This window comes from Neoarius graeffei, chromosome 23 (assembly GCF_027579695.1).
Source record: "Neoarius graeffei isolate fNeoGra1 chromosome 23, fNeoGra1.pri, whole genome shotgun sequence".
NCBI classification, from domain to species: Eukaryota; Metazoa; Chordata; class Actinopteri; order Siluriformes; family Ariidae; genus Neoarius; species Neoarius graeffei.
In genome coordinates, this window is record NC_083591.1 from 8,457,955 (window position 1) to 8,476,961 (window position 19,007).

The 19,007-nt window shown below is 41.9% G+C and overlaps 1 protein-coding gene across 8 annotated transcripts in view; it reads right to left on the bottom strand.

Moving 5' to 3' along the window:
• The window catches only part of LOC132871503 (muscleblind-like protein 1), a 298,894-nt gene that overhangs the window by 210,383 nt on the left and 69,504 nt on the right, over positions 1–19,007 (bottom strand). The window lies entirely within an intron of this gene.

Below are 19,007 nucleotides of genomic sequence, written 5' to 3' on the forward strand. Positions count from 1 at the left end.
ACCTGGATATACCTTTCAGCATTGATGGTGTCTTTCCAGATGTGTAAGCTGCCCATGCCACACGCACTAATGCAACCCCATACCATCAGAGATGCAGGCTTCTGAACTGAGCGCTGATAACAACTTGGGTCGTCCTTCTCCTCTTTAGTCCGAATGACACGGCGTCCCTGATTTCCATAAAGAACTTCAAATTTTGATTCGTCTGACCACAGAACAGTTTTCCACTTTGCCACAGTCCATTTTAAACGAGCCTTGGCCCAGAGAAGACGTCTGCGCTTCTGGATCGTGTTTAGATACGGCTTCTTCTTTGAACTATAGAGTTTTAGCTGGCAACGGCGGATGGCACGGTGAATTGTGTTCACAGATAATGTTCTCTGGAAATATTCCTGAGCCCATTTTGTGATTTCCAATACAGAAGCATGCCTGTATGTGATGCAGTGCCGTCTAAGGGCCCGAAGATCACGGGCACCCAGTATGGTTTTCCGGCCTTGACCCTTACGCACAGAGATTCTTCCAGATTCTCTGAATCTTTTGATGATATTATGCACTGTAGATGATGATATGTTCAAACTCTTTGCAATTTTACACTGTCGAACTCCTTTCTGATATTGCTCCACTATTTGTCGACGCAGAATTAGGGGGATTGGTGATCCTCTTCCCATCTTTACTTCTGAGAGCCGCTGCCACTCCAAGATGCTCTTTTTATACCCAGTCATGTTAATGACCTATTGCCAATTGACCTAATGAGTTGCAATTTGGTCCTCCAGCTGTTCCTTTTTTGTACCTTTAACTTTTCCAGCCTCTTATTGCCCCTGTCCCAACTTTTTTGAGATGTGCTGCTGTCATGAAATATCAAATGAGCCAATATTTGGCATGAAATTTCAAAATGTCTCACTTTCAACATTTGATATGTTGTCTATGTTCTATTGTGAATACAATATCAGTTTTTGAGATTTGTAAATTATTGCATTCCATTTTTATTTACAATTTGTACTTTGTCCCAACTTTTTTGGAATCGGGGTTGTATTATTTTGCATTTTAAACTCAACCAATGGAAGCGTCTTTTCTTTAAATCTTTACCACTGACTGTAAAAAACATGGAAAAAGTAACATCTTGAAAAAGTGACGCGAATACAGGTCTAGCGCCCCTGCTGGCTGGCTGCAGTATAATATCAAGCTCCACCCATCCTCATGTGCTTCACTGACAAACTGGCTTATTTTCCAAGCCGCTTTTCTCATCTAAACTGTTTTTAACATGTGATTTAAATAATATTGTCTGGCTTTCAGTGGTATGTCAGATATATTCCATTCAGCTAGCATGATGTTGGATGAATTCAAGACGAGTAGCCAAATGGAATATATCCAGGCTTGTAGTACTCGAGTCCAGGACTCTGACTCATGCTCTAATTTTAAGGACTCATGACTTGACTAGGACTTGAGCACCGATGACTCAGAGTTGGACTCGGACTCGGAAACCAGAGACGAGGACTCGAACGCCCCTACGATTGTCTGCTTTCTCGTGCAGTGGGAAAAAAATGCACACGTGTTCCATATGTAGAAGAACTATCGAGGAGACGACGGGGACAACCTCGGACTTCAATCGTCGTTTGGCAAGACTCCACCCAGAGAAGGAAGTGACACTATGTTCATTGCTCTGTTGATAGCGGGGCTTGCTTGCTGACCAATGAACTAGCTAGTGTTAACCCTCTCTCATGTTATTTGCCCTGTTGATAGTGGGCGGGGCTTGCTGAGCGATGAACAAGCTTTTTATCTGTAGCCTGTTAACTAAAATGGCGCAGTCGAGCAGGAACGTCAGTCCGACACAATAGCAGAGACGCTTTCACATAAAGGCAGCAACAGCCACCGTCAAATGGCGCGGTTGGAGTCTTGTTCTCGGACTCGACTCGGATCAATCATGGACTCGACTTGAAATTTTCTTTAATGACTTGGACCTGAACACTGAGGACTCGGGTCTGGACTCAGACTCGAGGTTTAGTGACTCGACTACGTACATCACTGAATATATCTGATATACCATGAAAAAAGCCAGCCAATATTATTATACATACACACTCTCTTTTCCAGTTTTTCAATGTCCGTTGGTATGTTTTTCTCTTGCAAACATGCATGAAGAATATCTGATGAAGCTCTGGTAACCTTTCAGGTGTTCAACGTGTCTTTCTGTTTCCCGGCGAACAAAGAAATGCTTATGCGCATGCATAGCAGAAAACTCTCTCACTGAATATTCATATCAGCTCTGATGTGTGACGTCATGTCGTCTTGACAACTATGTAATATCATAAACCATATCCAATGCTCATTCTCCTTCGGGTAGAGTAGAGTGATGCAATACACGTAGGATAAGCGATATGCGAACAGTATTACATGCTATCAAACCAAATGAATGAAACCTGCTCGAAGGGAATAGAACACATGTTTTTATTCCATCGAAAAAGTGTCCTGTATGTGTAATAATCTACTATATTGTAAGAAGTCCTGGATATCCTTGGGAAGGAAGTATTGGACAGCCTTGGTGAAGCGCTGGACCTTGGTATTGGGAGAAGGGAGTGAGCTTACACAGTGAGGAGGTTCGACTCTTGTCTCTACTGCGCAGACTCTGGCTCCAGATAGCAGCAAAAAGTCCCTATTGCGCAAACTGTACAAATTTGACAACGTGGTAGTGGAATGGCTTTTGGCTTCATATCTACAGTATAGAACAGAAGCACATGCAGCCATGCTGTCCATGTTTTTTTTTTTTTTTAACACTCGTTGCTTTTAAGTTAAGTAGTATGCAGGACAGTACACTCGATAATTTCTATAGATTAATTTACAGAAAAAAAGCGGCATAATCTTTTCAGGGCCATGTGGAAAAAATGACAATGATATAGATCCTCAGAAAATAAGGCACATAAAAAGTACAAGGATTAGAGACAGAGATACAGAGTGAGACGGAGAGACGGAAAGAGAATGAGATTTATCCTGTATTCAAGTCAGAAGGAAGTTGCACAGGTTTTGAGTCATGCTACAGAGATAAAGCTTTCCAAAGCAGCTGCCCTCTGAAGTTTAAGCAATCCCATAATTCTCGAGACTGGATCATAGGTCTTTGCTTCAACATTAAACAAACAGGAGGTTTACGGTACCAATGTAAGTAAATCTTGTAGCTAACAGCAAGTGCTTTTGAATGGAGAAGTTCTAACATTTAATGCAATAACACAGTTTGTTTATCTAGCTTACGCGGACAACTGCCTACTAAGCAAATACAAATACGTTCTACAGAACGTACGATGGGGTGGCACGGTGGTGTAGTGGTTAGCGCTGTTGCCTCACAGCAAGAAGGTCCGGGTTCGAGCCCCGTGGCCAGCGAGGGCGTTTCTGTGCGGAGTTTGCATGTTGTCCGCGTGGGTTTCCTCCGGGTGCTCCGGTTTCCTCCACAGTCCAAAGACATGCAGGTTAGGTTAACTGGTGACTCTAAATTGACCGTAGGTGTGAATGTGAGTGTGAATGGTTGTCTGTGTCTATGTGTCAGCCCTGTGATGACCTGGCGACTTGTCCAGGGTGTACCCCGCCTTTCGCCCGTAGTCAGCTGGGATAGGCTCCAGCTTGCCTGCGACCCTGTAGAAGGATAAAGCGGCTAGAGATAATGAGATGAGATGAGAATGTATGATACATCAAATCACGCAGATACAAATCAAGAGGTTCATGTTCACAATATTCAAACATCAGAATGGGAAAATTTGTGATCTCACAGTGAAGTGTGACTTTTTTGCACTGCGGCATGGGTGTTGGTTTGAGCCAGATGGACTGGTTTATTTGAGTATTTCAGAAACTGCTGATCTCCTGGGGGTTTTCACACACAACAGTCTCTAGAGTTTACACAAATAGAATGGTGCGAAAAACAAAAAAACAACGAGTGAGCGAAGGATATACGGTAGCAACTCATATACAGTAAAGCATGGGAACAATTTGGATTTCGTAAGAACAAAGGAACTCGGAACGCCATCTTTGTCATGCACATGTTAACAGAAAGGGCTGTTGAAATGCAAAAAGATATCTACTGCGCATTTATAGACTAGGAGAAGGCATTTGATAAAGTAAAACATGAATTTATCATGGAAGATTTGAAAGCACTACATATTGACTACACAGACAGAAGAATATATTGAAAAACTTATACTGGCACCACACTGCTGCCATGTCAATTAATGGAAACCTTAGTGACTGGGCTCCTATCAAAAGAGGTGTCAGACAAGGATGTGTCATGTCACCTGATCTTTTTTCATTGTATTCTGAGATCATTATGAGGAAAATAACAGAAGAGGAGGGTGTAATCAAGATAAACGGTGTTCCCGTGAAGAATGTCGGATATGCAGATGATACAGTACTTTTAACTGAAGACAAGGACAGTCTTGAAAGAATGTTAAAGCAGCTGAAATCTGAAAGTGAAAAAAGAGGACTGTTTATAAATAAAAAGACGACCAAAACTATGGTATTCTCTTCAAATACTGAAAACCCAAAGTGTGAAATCATTCTAGATGGACAAAAACTACAACCCCGAGTCAAAAAAAGTTGGGACAAAGTACAAATTGTCAATAAAAACGGAATGCAATGATGTGGAAGTTTCAAAATTCCATATTTTATTCAGAATAGAACTTAGATGACATATCAAATGTTTAAACTGAGAAAATGTATCATTTAAAGAGAAAAATTAGGTGATTTTAAATTTCATGACAACAACACATCTCAAAAAAGTTGGGACAAGGCCATGTTTACCACTGTGAGACATCCCCTTTTCTCTTTACAACAGTCTGTAAACGTCTGGGGACTGAGGAGACAAGTTGCTCAAGTTTAGGGATAGGAATGTTAACCCATTCTTGTCTAATGTAGGATTCTAGTTGCTCAACTGTCTTAGGTCTTTTTTGTCATATCTTCTGTTTTATGATGCGCCAAATGTTTTCTATGGGTGAAAGATCTGGACTGCAGGCTGGCCAGTTCAGTACCCGGACCCTTCTTCTACGCAGCCATGATGCTGTAATTGATGCAGTATGTGGTTTGGCATTGTCATGTTGGAAAATGCAAGGTCTTCCCTGAAAGAGACGTCGTCTGGATGGGAGCATATGTTGCTCTAGAACCTGGATATACCTTTCAGCATTGATGGTGTCTTTCCAGATGTGTAAGCTGCCCATGCCACACGCACTAATGCAACCCCATACCATCAGAGATGCAGGCTTCTGAACTGAGCGCTGATAACAACTTGGGTCGTCCTTCTCCTCTTTAGTCCGAATGACACGGCGTCCCTGATTTCCATAAAGAACTTCAAATTTTGATTCGTCTGACCACAGAACAGTTTTCCACTTTGCCACAGTCCATTTTAAATGAGCCTTGGCCCAGAGAAGATGTCTGCGCTTCTGGATCGTGTTTAGATACGGCTTCTTCTTTGAACTATAGAGTTTTAGCTGGTGACGGCGGATGGTACGGTGAATTGTGTTCACAGATAATGTTCTCTGGAAATATTCCTGAGCCCATTTTGTGATTTCCAATACAGAAGCATGCCTGTATGTGATGCAGTGCCGTCTAAGGGCCCGAAGATCACGGGCACCCAGTATGGTTTTCCGGCCTTGACCCTTACGCACAGAGATTCTTCCAGATTCTCTGAATCTTTTGATGATATTATGCACTGTAGATGATGATATGTTCAAACTCTTTGCAATTTTACACTGTCGAACTCCTTTCTGATATTGCTCCACTATTTGTCGACGCAGAATTAGGGGGATTGGTGATCCTCTTCCCATCTTTACTTCTGAGAGCCGCTGCCACTCCAAGATGCTCTTTTTATACCCAGTCATGTTAATGACCTATTGCCAATTGACCTAATGAGTTGCAATTTGGTCCTCCAGCTGTTCCTTTTTTGTACCTTTAACTTTTCCAGCCTCTTATTGCCCCTGTCCCAACTTTTTTGAGATGTGTTGCTGTCATGAAATTTCAAATGAGCCAATATTTGACATGAAATTTCAAAATGTCTCACTTTTGACATTTGATATGTTGTCTATGTTCTATTGTGAATACAATATCAGTTTTTGAGATTTGTAAATTATTGTATTCCGTTTTTATTTACAGTTTGTACTTTGTCCCAACTTTTTTGGAATCGGGGTTGTACAACAGATGGAGTCCTTTGAATACCTGGGATGCATGCTTACCCATGATGGTAGAAGCACAGTGGAAATTAGAAGACGTATCGCCATGGCAAAGCAAGCATTCATGGAAAAAAGGAATATCTTTACAAATAAAACCCTCCCAACCAAATCAAAGAAACGATTCTTAAAGTGTTATGTCTGGTCTTTATTGTTATATGGATGCGAATCCTGGACTATGAGCGCGGCAGTAAAGAACCAGTTAGAAGCTGCAGAAATGTGGTTTTATAGGCGCATGTTGAAAATATCATGGATAGATCAGAAAACCAACGAAGAGATTTTGCAAATGGTCCAGGAGAAAAAGTGCCTGTTGAGAACGATCCTTCAGAGACAACTTAGATTTATGGGCCATATTGTCAGAGAGAACCAACTGGAACGACTGTGCATCGAAGGACGTATAGAAGGTAAAAGAAAGAGAGGCAGACCTAGGAAAGCCTTCACAGACGACCCGACGTTGGTGACAGGAAAGAAGATCATTGACCTGCTGCACTTGGCTGCTGATCGTAGTGCTTTCAGATTAGTGGTCGCCAACGTCAGATGCTGACTTGGCACTTTACGACGATGCAGTAAACACTCTTTACAACTGTGGTGAGCAGAAAAGCATCTCAGCATGCAACAGCAGACAGAAGACTACATTGGGTTCCACTCCTGCAGCCAAGAACAGGAATCTTAGCCTTAAGAACAAGTTCTGATTAAAGTGGCCGGTGAGTGTAATGCGCTCGAAATGAAAACAAATACAGATATGAATAGGGGGTGAATTCTATTGCCTCACTGAGCTCCACAATAAAACCATATTGCTAACGATGATTTGTCAAAGAAATAGTCGAGTCAGACAGACCACAGGGCAGCACGTCTCATCTTTTCATCAATCTTTACTGGAATATCAACGGAAAATCTTCTTGGAAATTAAACAGCCATTAAAATGAAATATCACTGAAAGGACGTCATTTTGACTCGCAGCAGTACTGCTTCCCATCTTCATACTAGATCCGGAAAGCAGACTTTTCTGATCTTTCTGGAATGTAACACCTAAAATCCAGAGGTGGACAGTAATGAAGTACATTTACTTGAGTACTGTATTTACGTACACTTTTTGAGTATCTGTACTTTACTTGAGTATTTTTTTTTTTTGGAAACTTATGACTTTAACTTCACTATATTTGAAAGACAAATATCGTACTTTTCACTCCACTACATTTCTATCAAGGTCCTCGTTACTCGTTACTATGAAGCAGCTTTGAAAGTGGATGTTTTTTTTCTTTTCTTTTCTAAAACGTGATGGTTTTTTACAGGTGACACTGAGGCTACGTTCACACTGCAGGCTGAAGTGACTCAAATCCGATTTTTTCGCCCATATGTGACCTGTATCCGATCTTTTATTGACAATCTGAACGACACAGATCCGATTTTTTCAAATCCGACCCAGGCCGTTTGGATATGTGGTCCTAATTCCGATTCCTATCCGCTCTTTTCATATGCGACTTCAGTCTGAACCGCCAGGTCGCATTCATCCGACTTACACGTCATCAACAAGCCACAAACGTCACTATTCTGCACTGAAGTAGGCGGCGGGTCTCTCAAAAAAAGTTGCAACAACATGGCGCATAATCACGGGCGCAGATAGAGGGTGGGACTTGTCCCACCCAGATTTAAATTCACCTCGTTCGGTCCCCCCCACTTATAGGGAGGAAAAAACGTCTATGCTGTCTTTCTTTGTATAAGGCAAACCTCACGGAAAAATCAAAAGACTAATTACCATTCGGTTTATTGAGGTGCACAGCAGTGTATACATAGTTGCAACAACTCACATAAAACAAAGACTGATATTCGGTTGGTTGAGCTGCGCAGACTGCACAGGTTGCGAGCTCGAGCTTGGTTGCTATGGTTACTAACAACAAGTTTGACAGGCATATCGGGGTTGGTTTGCTGGCAGCTTTGTCCCCCCCAGTTTTTTGTCCCTCCCAGTTCAGAAAACGTATCTGCACCCCTGCGCATGACATCAATGCGAGGGACGCTTCGGGCTGTGAAGGTTCTGAATCTTCTCAATGGAAGGACGCAGAGGTTAGGGAGCTGATTTCCATTTGGGGGGATACAGCTATTCAAGCTAGATTGGATGGGTCATACCGCAACCGGGCGGTTTTACTTCCGTAAACACTGGCCATGCTCACTGCGTGTGACATCGTCGTATCCTGCAATGCGCATGCGGAACACTTTTAGGTCGCTTTTCGTTCATACTGAGGATCACATACAAGTCGCATATATTTGTTAATGTGAACGACCTCACAAAAAAATCGGATTTCACAAAAAAATCGGAATTGAGCATTAAGCCTTGCAGTGTGAACGTAGCGTGAGACAGCCGATCAGTAATCACTAAGGTCACGTCACGTCCATAAAATCAAGTTCAATTATTTCTCAGCAGCATTATTTAACACGATCAGTTGATGGCAGAATGGAAGGAGGCGGTTCTTCTGGAGAACGCACAAACTCATGGCCCATGAACCCATGTTTCAGTTTCCTGCATGGATTAAAGATTCGTTTCATTTGAAATGTTTGCTTTGTTTGCTGAAAACGAACCACATCACGGCCTACAAAAACTCGCCATCCACCCTGCGGAAGCATATTGAGGGATGTAAACGTTTTATTCCAAGAGAAAGCTTGCAACGAAGTTGTCTGTGCTTTTAGAGTTAGCGATAACGTTGCAAACATAGCTACGCAGTCTGGTTCGTCAAATGACTTTCTATGGATTTGCCAGCCAAGTTGCCGTAGCCTTGTACACGGCTAACGCTAACACATAGCTAGTTAACTTGGACACTGTTAGTTAGCATGTAAAAATGGAGTTACGCTAACATGAATAACGTTAACTTATCTGAAATCCTTTCAGAAATATGTTTTAGCATAATCTTGCCAAATAAACAAAAACTAGAAATCTTTCTTTTCTCGTAGCATTAGCTACCCAATATACCCAATATTTTGAGTTTGAAAAGCGTTTGCTAGCATGTCAGGTGGAGTTTCACTGACTAGCTAGCTCAACATTAAACCACCATGATGGCACGGCATGCATTCATTTTGTGAATTCACATTTCTGTCTTTGGTAACGGCGTTAGGTTTTGTAAGCGTTGTGGCAATAATACAACGATGCGTTGACAGAAAATGTACTAGTACTTCAGTACTTTAACTTAAGTAAAAATTTGACTGGACAACTTTCACTTGTATCGGAGTCACATTTGACCAGCGGTATCTGTACTTTGACTTAAGTAATGAAGTTGGGTACTTTGTCCACCTCTACTAAAATCTAGTTAGTAAATCTGATCAAATACCATTCGCTGTATTTTGCCGTCAACTATAAACATTTTTTGTTGTTAGTTGTTCTGAAAAATAGTTATACATATTTATTCTATCCACATTCACTGGATATGAGCAATTATACACTCTGATTGGCTACTCTACTACTAGGATATCAGTTAATATACCGTGAGGAGAGAAAAACAAAATGGTGGGGCGTGTTTCTGAACCAACTGAGGATGAAATAAAAACTCTACTTGAAAACAAAACCATAAAAATTACACAAAAAGCAACAAAACATGAAATGAAAGTATTTGATGGCCAGAACGTATGTTTTTTTTTAATTTTCAAGAATTATTATTATCGCATTTTTCACAAATTGCTCCTGTCGTTTCATCGGTTTGTTTACATTCTAAGTGGCAATGATTTTGTCGCACGTTTTGTCTCGTCTCGTCTTGTCTCGTCTCGTCTTCTTCCGCTTATCCGGGGCCAGATCGCGGAGGCAGCAGTCTAAGCATGGAAGCCCAAACTTCCCTTTCCCCAGACACCTCGGCCAGCTCCTCGGGAAGAACACCGAGGCGTTCCCAGGCCAGCCGAGAGACATAGTCCCTCCAGCATGTTCTGGGTCTTCCCCGGGGCCTCCTCCCGGGGGGACATGCCTGGAACACCTCCCCAGGGAGGCGTCCAGGAGGCATCCGAAAAAGATGCCCGAGCCACCTCAGCTGATTCCTCTCGATGTGGAGGAGCAGCGGCTCTACTCCGAGCTCCTCCCGAGTGACTGTGCTTCTCACCCTATCTCTAAGGGAGCGCCCAGCCACCCTGCGAAGGAAACTCATTTCGGCTGCTTGTATCTGCGATCTTGTTCTTTCGGTCATTACCCAAAGCTCATGACCATAGGTGAGAGTCGGAACGTAGATCGACCGGTAAATTGAGAGCTTCGCCTTTTGGCTCAGCTCCTTCTTCACCACGACGGACCGGTAAAGCGACCGCATCACTGCGGAGGCTGCACCGATCCGCCTGTTGATCTCACGCTCCATCCTTCCCTCACTCACTTTTTTTTTTTATTTATTTAATTTATTTTTTTTGCAAATTCGATAAATAAAAACTTCGGACGTTTTGTATGAAGTTTTTATTTATTGAATTTGCAAAAAAATAAAAATAAAAATGCTCTGTTTCTTAAAATCCAGTGAATGTGGATAGAATAAAACAGTTATTCCACTCAATCTCGTCGTACATGGCTTATAGCCAACTCGGTGCTATGTGCCTCGTCGGCTATCAGCTCATGTACGACTTGATTTCATGGAATAACCATTATATAGATACATAGCTGCCAACTACTACGAATAAATCGTATTTATTACGATTTGTCGTTTTGATTACGAAAATATGAATTTACTACAATAAAATACGATTTTGCCAATTTTCATGGGTCATTTTCAAAGTCTATCACCGGTGGGATTCGTATTTGATAAAACACCGCTTCGTTCCAAGTGGCAGATACTACGCCAAATTTCATTGGCTATTGCTTGTTCTCTCAGCCAATCAATGATTCTATTAGCTCATCCATGGCACGCTATCGTCTGGCCTTTGGTCACGAAGTTTCTGAACAAAGCATGGCGTTTCAAGCTTTTGTTATGAAGATGTAGCATAGTACTAATCTCTAAAGAAAGCATGGCTAAGGGGAAGGGCCAGCGCTTCAAGGACTCGTACCGAGAGGAGTTTCCCTTCATTTCTAAGTCAAGTAAGGGCGATCACTATGCGTTTTGTGCTCCATGTCGGTGAGACATTTATGTGGTGCAATAACATCAACTGTTGACTGAGTAAGCTCTAGTCTATTTCTCTAATGTGTACTTTGTCAAAAGTTATATGTGCCAATTGCATTGTTTGAAGTTTTTGCCTGATTCACTGACTATTTTCATACATTGTTGAAAAGAACTTTGCAAATTAATGTAAGATGATAGTTTAGTTTGTAGAATAAATTTTGTCAAACTATTTTGTTTTAGTCTGATGTTTTCAGGGTAGTTTTGCTAGAAAGCTTTGGTGGCGGGGGGGCCCGACCCCCCACCAAGACTTAGTACCCAACCTTGTATTACTATTTACAATTTCGGAATGTTGGCAGCTATGTACCTAGCATACTCAGTCACTTTAGATTTAAAAAAAAAGCTTGCCAGAGTTCAAAGTTTGTTTGTTTATTTATTTATTTATTTAGCTTTTTGCCATAGTGAGATGGCATCTCGCTATGGCAAAAAGGTAAATAAATAAAAGCTTTATCTAATCTGAATGTCTTTGAACTTCCACTCGAACCCACTTTCAACCAACAAGGAATGGGTTCTTGAACCAGTTCCATTCAGGATTTCTTGAACCTTGGTGCCAATAACGAACCAGCCCACATTTTCACCAGCTTTGAGTGGAATTGTAATCGAGGCTGCGTCATGAATGGAGGGTGTTACACGTTGCACAATGGAAGTAAACAGTAAATGGCGGAGTGCATGATTACATATTGTTCCATTATTGCAAATATACGGTATGTTTTCATTCATGTCTCCATTACTGCGCTCTGCTTCCTCTCCAAACTAATGACATGCCCACTGATGTCATGTGATGATGTCATGTGATGGTTCATGCTGAAAAAACAGCTATAGTTTGGTTCCAGCTGGGAACCACGTTTTCAGGTTCAGAGCCAGTTTATTTTTGGTCGAAATGCTCAGAGCATTTGGTGCGTGGACCAGAACGGAACCAGTTCCCTGTTGGTGGAAAAGGGGTTGGGTGGAAACCAATTATGTACTTGGGTGATGTAGCTGAGGTTGAGGAACTGTCGAAGAAACTTGTAGAAGAAAGTTTAATGATATACTTACTAATCCAGTGAATGAAAAGTTACTTTTTTCCAGCAGACATGATTTCAAGGGTGTAGGAGTCACGTTAAAAATCGGTAGAGATACAAATAATGGCATAGCGATACTCCTTTACTTGCTAACTAGCTAGCCGTGTTATTCAGGGAACAGATCCAATTGTTACGTTAGCAGCGCCAGAAAGGTAGCAGCTGTTAACCTTGTGTAAATTCATAAACTAGTAAATGATGGTAAATAAACAAACTTTTAGTGCCGCGTACTAAAAGGTGTGATGTACTGTATTATGACACTGCTCCTTTTCAATTATATTTCTGTCTTGAGAGACAGGAAGCTTTGAAGGGCGTGGGCTTGGAAAGCAGCTACTTCCAAAATGGAACACAGCTAGAATGAGAAAGAAAAATGTGTGTTTGTTTATATACTTCTGAGGACCAAATATTCCCAAAATGATCGTAAAATCGGACAATTTTGACCTTGTGGGGACATTTGGATGGTCTCCACAAACAAAGTCCTGTTGTTGTTGTTTTGACAAAAACAAAATTAAAAAAAAGAGCTAAAAAGTTTCCTTCTCATTACGGAGGTTAAAGTTAGGGTTATGTGCAAACATAGCTTTAATTCATTACATTAAAAATGATGTCAATGGAAGGTCCTCATAAGGATTGTGTGTGTGTGTGTGTGTGTGTGTGTGTGTGTGTGTGTGTGTGTGTGTGTGTGTGTGCGCGCGCGCGCACGTGCACATGTTTTATATACTGCTGAGGACCAAATATCCCCAAAATGATAGTAAAATCTGACAATTTTAACATTGTGGGGACATTTGGATGGTCCCCACAAAGAAAGTCTTCTTGTTGTTGTTGTTGATGCTGTTGTTCTGACAAAAAATTAAATTCCTTTTCATTACTGAGGTTAAGGTTAGGTTTCGGTGCAAACATAGCTTCATTAAAAAGGATGTCAATTGAAGGTCCTCATAAGGATTGTGTGTGTGTGTGTGTGTGTGTGTGTGTGTGTGTGTGTGTGTGTGTGTGTGTGTGTGTGAGAGAGAGAGAGAGAGAGAGAGTCATATAGCTACACAGTGCTCCATTTAGATGAAGTGGGAGTAAAACGAGGTTAGGTAAAAATACTTCATTGTTTTAACGGACAGTGTAAATATGTCCCAGCCTGTCTCCTCAGCTGGAATATTTCCCTGTGTAGTGACCCCTGTTCCCCCCAGCCTTCTGCCCCGCCCCACCCTATAGAGGAAGCACTGTGCTGGCGAACATGTCCCCGCAGTGCCAGCCTCGTGATGCCCTCAGCTAATTCCATTAGCAGCACATTAAATATGAAGCAGGCCATTTGTCTCAGCACTGCCTCCTTTTCCCCTTCCTCATTTCCTCTGGAACATTTTAAATCTAATGCACCCTGGGAGAGAGCGAGAGCTCGGGACAGGCGATTGCACTCACAGCAAAGTTCTCACTTATATACAGTTAGAACGCATATAGAGACAGATATATAACAGAAATACAAAAAATATATCGATCTGCCTCCAGGCACATGGATCACAGGAGAATATTATTCCAATTCTGACAAATTTTGTGTGAGATGAGGTTGGGGGGAGAGAGACAGAGAGAGAGAGAGAGAGAGAGAGAGAGAGAGAGAGAGAGAGACATGACAAGGAGGGACAGAGAGACAGAGAAAACATGTTAAGAGAGAGAAAAACAGAGGGATAGACAGACAGAGAGACAGAGAGAGATATGACAAGGATGGACAGAGAGAGAGAAAGAGAGAGAGAGAACATGTTGAGAGAGAGAAAAACAGAGGGACAGACAGACAGAGAAACAAAGAGAGCAAAGAGAGAGAGAGAGAGCACGAGAGAGAGACATGACATGGAGGGACAGAGAGAGAGAAAGAGAGAGAGACATGACAGGGAGAGACAGAGAGAGAGATGACAGGGAGGGACAGAAAGACAGAGATAATGTTGAGAGCCATAAACAGAGAGACAGACAGATGGCGAGACAGAGAGAGAGAGGTGACAAGGAGGGACAGAAAGAGAAAACATTTTGAGAGAGAGAAAAACAGAGGGACAGACAGACAGACAAAGAGACAAAGAAAGAGAGATGACAGGGAGGGACAGAGAGAGAGAGAGAGAAGAGAGAGAGAGACGAGAGAGAGAGACATGACAAGGAGGGACAGCAAGACAGAGATAACATGTTGAGAGAGAGAAAAACAGAAGGACGAACAGACGGAGAGACAAAGACAGAGAGAGAGAGAGATGGCAGGGAGGGACAGAAAGACCGAGATAACATTTTGAGAGAGGGGAAAACAGAGGACAGACAGAGAGACAAAGAGAGAGAGACATGACAGGGCCAAAGTGCACAGTGGGAGAGACAGAAAGACACATGAGAGAGAAAGACAGAAATAGAGACACACACACACAGAGACACAGAGATACACTGAAAGGAAAAAAAAAACAAATACAAACAGGGAGAGACAGCAATAGAGAGACGGAGACAAATGGTGAAACAGACAGACAGACAGACAGACAGACAGACGTGCTTGCAGTGTCTGTAAGTGAAAATCTGCTGCTATGAGTTTCCTCCTCACATGCTGTGACCTGCACTGTTTCACTCCGACACCTGCATGCTGCAGCCTCAGTTCACACACAGGCATTACGGTGTGCAGAGATATGCCATCTCACACACACACACACACACACACACACACACACACACACACACACACACAATAACAGGATCAATACACATTCCCTCAAGAAAAAAAAAACATGACATCATATAATCTTGTCATTACATACATGTGAAAATAAAATATGGTTTTAATTACATAGAAATAAGGTGTGTGTGTGTGTGTGTGTGTGTGTGTGTGTGTGTGTGTGTGTGTGAAAAATCTTTATCTTCGTGTGTGTATACCCGTACATTTAGAAACCTCAGTAGTCAGTGATGCCGTCATTATAACTACATGGAGGTAATAATCATGTCATCTGCCAGCAAACTGATGTTATGACACAAGGTGTGTATTATTTAACTCGATCGCACATCGACTTTTGCCACAGGTGTGCGATTTTCTTGTCAGGATTTTTCCACACCATTAAGCTCGACGCACAGTAACTCTGTCATTTGCCTGGTTGAACCGAACGGACTGACGCGTTCACACAGCAGTCATGTTTACAAGGCTGGAGAGATCGGTTATGACACAGGCTCCTGGTTTGCATACCGACCTGAGTGTTAAATAAAGAGAAAAGAATAAAACACCTGGAGGCATGCAGTTAAAGAAAAACAATCAGCGATTGAAAGGTGCTCTGATGCAACCTGATGTTAGATGAACAGTTACCAGCCTGAAGTTGATTGTTTTCCAATAGTCGCACCTCCGGTGTTATAACGTGTCTAATTAAGACAATTAAGTAGCATCACATTATATTTTATATATGTTTTGTCCTTAAAAACAAGATACATATTAAAGACATGTTCCACCGTCACTAGCCTCACCTTTTTTTCCTCAAAACAAACAAACAAACAAACAAACAAACAAACAAACAAACAAACAAACAACTCACAGTTCCATTCTGAACACTTTTATAATGGCGTATTCACACCTACGTTGTTTGGTCCGGACCAAACGAACCAAATTTCCCTTGGTCCGGACCTTTTGGGTTGGTCTGAATACAAACCACCGAACTCTGGTCCGGACCAAACAAGCGGACCGAGACCGAGCTGCAAGGTCGGACTCGGTCCGGACCAAAGGAACCCTGGTGCAGATCTTTTGGAGGTGTGAAAGCAGACCGGACCTAATCCGACAGTTTTGCTTTTTTGTACCTCGGGAGCTTCCGTCGTTTGTCGAGCATTATGGGAAACAGAGTCTTGACACTCCACCGCAAAGTGCAAACACCGTTTCGGTTGTCAAGGGAACCTTACTACAGTCGTTCAGTCATTCAGACCAGTGGTAGGCTAGACTACAGAGTACAAAAAATGAGTAGGGGGCAAACGTGGGCCGAGGAAGAAACGCGTACCCTTGTGGATATATGGGCAGATGTCCACATATCTGAGCTTTTGGAGAGAACACACAAAAATGCCGACGTGTTTGCTGTATTCAGTGAGAAAATGAAGGAGAAGGGGTTCACGCGCTCCCCAGAACAATGTCGGCTAAAAGTGAAGAAACTCCGTCAGACCTACATTAAAATCAGGGACATTCTTTCAAAAAGTGGCGGTACTAGCAACGCAAAAAAGAAATTCATCTATTGCGTGAAGAGCCAGAACTGTCACAACATGATGTGCGCTCATCAGCGCTATCCTCCGTAGCCGCCTTGCTCTTTGTCGTCGTCGTTGATAAATTACTTGTACAACAGCATAGTAATCGCACAATTGTGAAAACAGTAAAAACTGGAAAAAACATATAGCTTTGATGACATTAAAAAGAATAACAGCACGGAAAGCCTCCATGACTACTTTTGAACTTGACGCTTTGTGCGCGTGTCGTCTCTGACCAATAGCTGAACGACCTCAGGGCGCGTGGCTTTGTTGACAGATTTTGGTCCGCTTACTAAAATGTACAGTGTGAAAGCGAACCGCACCAAAATGAAAAAATAAAAAAAAAACATTTGGTTCGGACCAAAGCAAGTGAACTATCGAACTATCCTGGTCTGAATACACCCTAAAACACTGGCACTGGAGACTCCTTCCATAAATGCTACATTAACATTAAAGCTAATAGGATTTCCTGTTATTGGAGTCTCTGGTAACTTTTTTTTTAAATCAATGTGGAATGAGAGATAGACAGATCTAAACGCAAACTCTTATTATTGACAGTTTAAAGCTAGACGGACTTTCGATTTCATAAAATCGGTGAAATATGCAGTAGTTCCTGCTGAAATGTGGTCACTGTAATATATGTTTCTTTCTGTAATATTTCACAAAATATCCGGCTGGGAAGTTATTTCATTTGAGCGGATTAAAGCAAATAATGTGCATGAAATCGCTCGCTTTTCACGCAGTCAAGCAAACAGAGGCAGTCTGTGTGTGCGCGCATGCGCAGGTTTACCTTGACCGTGCACTGACGGTTCCATCATTCTGTCACTAAACGAACAGTTGATCACACCAAAGTGCTCGCTGAGCGCCGATATTTATTAGTTTGGTCCTGCGTTTAGCTTTCCTTCATATAACATGACATCTTTTATTCTCACTTTCCGTTACTGTAGTCGGTCTTTCACGTTTCATTCACACACTCACATCCTCCGTTTTTCTCTCCTGTTTCAAATTTGTATCCCACAATGCCTTGCGCGAATGGGGAAAGCCCACCACGTGATGCATGATGTAGTATCTTGAATTGGGTCATGGTGAAGCAGGAAAAAATAGCGGAGAATTTAGGGCCATGTGGAGATAAAGTCATCTCATCTCATTATCTCTAGCCGCTTTATCCTGTTCTACAGGGTCGCAGGCAAGCTGGAGCCTATCCCAGCTGACTACGGGCGAAAGGCGGGGTACACCCTGGACAAGTCGCCAGGTCATCACAGGGCTGACACATAGACACAGACAACCATTCACACTCACATTCACACCTACAGTCAATTTAGAGTCACCAGTTAACCTAACCTGCATGTCTTTGGACTGTGGGGGAAACCGAAGCACCTGGAGGAAACCCACGCGGACACGGGGAGAACATGCAAACTCCGCACAGAAAGGCCCTCGCCGGCCATGGGGCTCGAACCCGGACCTTCTTGCTGTGAGGCGACAGCGCTAACCACTACACCACCGTGCCACCGAGATAATTGTTCTATTTAAAAAAAAAACTAATAAAATTGGAAATCTGTGATTCGAATTCAGTAGCTTTCAATCCACTGAATGACAATAATTGGGTATCGGGAAAATTCTTTTCATGAGCTAAAATTGAAAAATCTGAAAGGCGGTCTAGCTTTAAAAGCAGAAAGATTCAAAATCAGTCTCAAAACTGTGCTGAAGAAGAGGAAAAAACAGACACAAATGGAGGGATTTAGTATATATATTCAGTCCACGTTCACTAGATATGAGCAATCGCGCACTCTGATTGGCTACTCTACTACGAGGATATCAGCTCATATACTGTGAGTAGAGAAAAACAAAATGGCGGAGCACATCAAGTCAGATATATCACTTGGTTATCAAGTATTTAAAAGAAACAGAAATAGCTAAATAAAAGAACATAGCAACAAAATATGGAATGAAACTATTCGATGGTAAGAACATATCTTTTTTATTTTTCAAGAATTATTATTATAGCATTGTTCACAAATTGCTCCTACCATTTCGCCGGTTTGTTCACATTCTACGTAGAAATGATTTTGTTGGACGTTTTGTATAAAGTTTTTTATTGATCGAATTTGCAAAAAGTAAAAATAAAAATTCTCCGTTTCTCAAAATCCAGTGAATGTGGATAGAATAAAACAGTTATTCCACTCAATCTCGTCGTACATGGCTTATAGACAACTCAGTGCTACGTGCCTCGTCGGCTATCAGCTCATGTACGACTCGATTTCGTGGAATAACTATTAAATATACATTACCCGCCAAAAGTTTGTACACCCCTACTCAACCTATTCATAGGTTTTTCTGTATTTTGTATTTCCTACATTGTAGAACAAAACGACGAAATAACATCTGGAACATAAATGGAATTATGTGGTAGACAAAAAAAAAGTGTTAAAAACTCCCCAAAATATTTCATATTT